Raw genomic sequence first — 4,728 nt, 5'->3', positions numbered from 1 at the left:
GAGGTTGGTGTAATCGATACACATTCTCCATTCACCAGTTTTCTTTTTTACAAGAACTAGATTTGCTAACCAGTTGGGGTGCTTACATTCACAGATGAATCCGGCAGCTAGGAGCTTATTAAGTTCTACCATAATGGCCTCCTTGCGATCTTGGATGAAGCGGTGAAGCTTTTGCTTGACCGATCTTGCTATCTTGCTCAAGTCCAAGGAGTGCTCAGCCAGCTCCCACGGGACACCAGGCATATTGGATGGCTTCTACACGAATATATCTGAGTTTTCGTGGAGGAAGCTGGTGAGCGCGAGTTCCTATCTGGCAGAGAGGTCGGACCCTATGAGGGCCGTCTTGGTTGGGTCTTCTAGGCCGAAGCAAATCTTCTTGATCTTGGGACCAGGCTGTAGCGTTGTGGGCATCAGCTCCATCTTTGCGATCATGAGCTGGTCCATGTCCACCTTCTGGGCCTCGATGAGCATGGCGGTGGCCTTGGCCGAGTACTCCAGGGCTTCAGCGAGTTGCACCGCCTCCATTTCACACTTGTACGACGTCACCGTAGACGGAGAGGACACCATTTGAAGCCGGCATCTTAAGGATGAGGTAGGTGTGATGTGGGATCGCCATAAACCTCACCAGCATGGGCCTACCAAAGATGGCATGGTAGGAAGTCTTGAAGTTGGCCACCTCAAAGGTAAGGTGCTCCCTACGGTAGTTGCTAGGCATGCCAAAGGTGACGGGCAAAACAACTCAGACAATGCGATAGGATTCTTTACCAGGTACGATGCCGTAGAAGGGTTCTTCACAGGCCTGGAGTCATCCAAAGTTGAAGTCCATGCACTTCAGGGTTTCTGTGAAGATGATGTTGAGCTTACTGCCACTGTCAATCAGCACTTTGGGGAGGAGAGCTCAGTCTATGGTCGGGCAGACCACCAACGGGTGGACTCGGGATCTGGAATGTGTACCCAATGATCTTTCCTGGAGAAGGTTATGGGTTGCTCTAACCAGTGCAGATACTGGACTGGCCGTATGGAGATAAAGTGCACCTCTCACTGGTGCAGCTTCTACTTGCAGTTGCTGCAGAAAGCCTTGGGACCGCCCACGATGATGTTGAACTCACAATTCGGTTGCTGGAACTCCCCGTTCTGGTCAGCGCAGGGCTAGTGGGAATTTGGGTGTGGCTGATCGCGGTGCTCCTCTCTGTGCTAGTCATTGCATCGGCGGTTTTCGCGATCATCACGGCAGCGGTCGCCATGATCGTCACGACGGTCATGATCATCGCGGCAGCGGTCGTCGCGGTGACATTCGCTGCGGTCATCGCGGTGGTGGTCGCCATGATTGTCACAATGGTCGTGGTCGTCGCAGCGACAGTCGCTGCTGTCATCGCGGCGGCGGTCGCCACGATCGTCATGATAGTCGCGGTCGTCACAATGGCGGTTGCCAAGCTCTTTCTTGAGGACTGTGCAATCCCAAAGATTATGATGTGCGTCCTTATGGAAGGGGCACAAAACATTAAGGGTGTCATCAAACTCTTCCCGAAGGGTGGTGGTCGGCCTGGCGGGGTCGCCTTTAGCAGTGAGGACCTCGGAGGCCCTTTTTTGAAGTCAGGAGGACTCCGATCATGCTTGGTGTTCTTCATGGGTCAGCTAGTCATGGCCGCCTTCGAACTGTACTGTAGCTGCTGGCGGACTTGCCCAAGATTCTCCGTGTTACCAGGTCGGCTGTACGTAGCCTAGCAGTTCTGGGTGAAAGCCCTAGCGAGCTGACCCCAACTGTTGATGTTGTTCGGTGGGAGGTTCTCTAGCCATAGGAGAGGGACGGGACCCATCACCATCGGGAAGTAGGCGGCCATCTGGTCGTAGGTGTCGTTGGCGGCTTTCACCGCGGTGCTGTCGGAGCGCCCATCATACTTGCCGTTGATAGCCAACTTGAACAAGGCTGGCTACTCAACAGCCCTGAGGCGTGGAGTGAAGGTGGCGAATCCATCGTTCACCATGTCGTCATCATCGTCGAGGTTGTACACGACGGGTGGTGCCCTAGGGCATCCACCATTGTTGCGCCTGGGCGAAACGTAGGTGTCTTTCGGGCCGGCTTACATGCGGCCGTAGTCAGTGTGGTGACTCACCTTATCTTCTTGTCATCGGCAGTCCTCGCGTTCCGTATCGCGGCCATATCCAGGAGCACCATAGTCGCAGTCATACTCGGCGCGGTGGCGGAGCTCAGCCTGTTCCTGCTCTTGGTGGCGGTTGTTGAGGTTGACATGGAGGTCACGTAATTCTTCATAGAGGTCACATTGCCAACCTTGTCTGCTGCGGTCCTCGCCTCTCTTGCCACGGTCCTCACCGTCGCCTCTCCTGCCACGGTAGCGGTTATCGTGGTTGTCGAGTTAACAGTCGTCGTTGGCGGGTGGGTTGGCGGGTTGCTCCACCGCCTCTTCATGGATGGGCTCCAGCCGACCTCCCGTGCAGCTATCATGGTTACCTCGGTGGTGACCGGATTTGCTATGTCCAGATCGGCTTTGGGAGTGCCGGGTAGCTGTGGACAGGGAGTATGCGGACCGGCTATGGGCCTGCTCTTCGATCTGGGCGTTGGCAAGGTGAATACGTGCTTGGATCTACCGGATCTGAATCTAGAAGGTTTTCTAGGTCAGCGAAGGTAGCCCCCAAGTTAGCCTGGGGTGTGGTGAAGACGTTGTGGCCGGCCTCCTCGAGGTCAGTTTGTAGATTCCAGGCGTGCGTAGGGTGCCTGCGTGTGCCCCGGGCACCGTCCTGGTCGGTGTTGTCGCCATCGTCACACGGTGGTCAGCACTAATCGCCTGCTGCCTCCACGTTAGCAGCAGGTTATTGCTGGGCATTGGCTTACTCTTGTTGGTGCCATCTTGCACACTCCTTGTTCTTGGCATTGCGACCTTGTAACAACTTAGATTTAGATCAGCCGAGCTTAATCTTAAGACAAGATTCCTGATCTCGTCAACTCAAACTCCTTTAGACGTTATGGCTAAGTCTGGAAAATCAGTCTGATCTCACGCCTTAGGACGGACTTATCTTTGGATAGTTGAGCTGAACGTCCAGAAATTCCTTTATGGAAGTTGGAGAACAAAGTCCCCGCTACAACTTTGTTAGTTGGACCTTAATCCTATTCATCTCCGAAGGATCCCAAATCTGCAGTTCAACTCAGCCCCGACCCCTGAAGCCTAGCAAACCTCCATTTTTCTCTGAGTCCTAAAACCAGTGTTCCTCCAAACTTTGGAGCTTTGGATCCCCAAATCCATTGCATTTTTGAACTCGAATCAATTACAAGAGTTGGGCCTTAGCCTGAGTTCTACAACCCTTGTTAAGAGAGTCAAAGTGGTGCAGTTCAGAAATTGGGAGGGCAAGAGACAGGAAGATGGACCCAGAAAAATGACCCCACGGATCTCTCAGGCCAGGAGCGCTAGAGCGAGCGTGCGCCCTGTCTCAGAGCCCTGCCGCCTCGTGGCATAGTCTCACCGGCAAGCACTGCCTCGCCCAGTCACCGGCCATGACAAGATGGATCAGCGCGCCCCCTTCCCAATCACGCGCAGAAGCGCCCTGTGCTCTCTGCACCTCGTCTCATCTCGCCCGCAATCTCGCCGGCCGCGCCAGGCGCCCTGCCGCCGTTGCGATCGAAGATTGGCCACTATCGCACCAGTCCGCCTCACCTCCCGCGCGCATCTCCTCACCAGGATCCCCGGCCGCGCACCCCAACGCCTTCCGGCTTTTCCGTCGTCCCTCAGTCGCGCTGCCCACGCGTGCGCCCCGCGACGATACCGCCTTCATCAACCACTGCGCCGACAGTGATAACTCCTTTCCCCCACCTCGCCAGTAGTGTGTCACGGCAAAGCCGCTGGTTCTGCACTTGCTAGCATCACCGCTCGCTCGGTTACCTCACCTGCAGTGCCCTCGCCTGCAGTGCCCTTCCCTCCTTCCTGCCGCACACTGGTCGAGTCGCCGCACCCAATCCATCGCTTGACACGACCAGACACACACTTGACCTCACCAATCCTTCCGTCCGGCAAAACCACGCCTGCATAGCTCTGTCTTCAGTGCCCAATGACCGAAGAATCCTGTCCCTAAAGCTCCGCTTCGCCGGCCAATCGAGGCGTTGACCAATCGCCACCACGGTAGAGCACTCCATCCTCTTCGACCTTATCCTCGTGCTGCCCGAACTCCTTCTCTTCCGCGCAGCTATAAAAAGGGTACCAGAGCCTCTACCGAAGTTCCCTTTGCCATCGCTGCCTTTGCCGCACCTTCCTCTGTTTCGTGCTCAGGCACTGCCGCATAAGCTCTTTGAGGAACTTCCTCTCCCCGCTCAAAACCCGCCTTTCCAACCCCATCAGCCACTTGCTTCCTCCACACGGTGCTAGAGCTTACTTGTTATCCACAAGAAGCACCGCCGCCGCCGGAACACCGCCGGACCTCGCCACCGCCCAATCCTTAGCGCTTTAGTCGTTCCGCCTGAGTTGCTTCTTTCCGACCCTAAGACTCCGTCAGTAGGCCCAAAGGTAAGCTGCCAACCCCTATCCGTTTCGCCCGACCCCTTTCCGCCTCACCCGACACCTGTCCGTTTCGCCCGACTCCTTTCCATCTTGCCCGACCCCTGTCCGTTTCATTCGACCCCTTTCCGTTTCGCCTGAACCCTATCTGCTTCGCCCGACCGTTGTCCGCCTCGTTCGAGGGCTCGGCTGTATCTTTTTCTTTTAACCAAGGGTATCTTTTTCG

Source organism: Setaria italica, chromosome VIII (genome assembly GCF_000263155.2).
Source record: "Setaria italica strain Yugu1 chromosome VIII, Setaria_italica_v2.0, whole genome shotgun sequence".
Classification (NCBI taxonomy): domain Eukaryota; kingdom Viridiplantae; phylum Streptophyta; class Magnoliopsida; order Poales; family Poaceae; genus Setaria; species Setaria italica.
The sequence above is the reverse complement of the archived record's forward strand: the minus strand, read 5'-3'. Positions refer to the sequence as shown.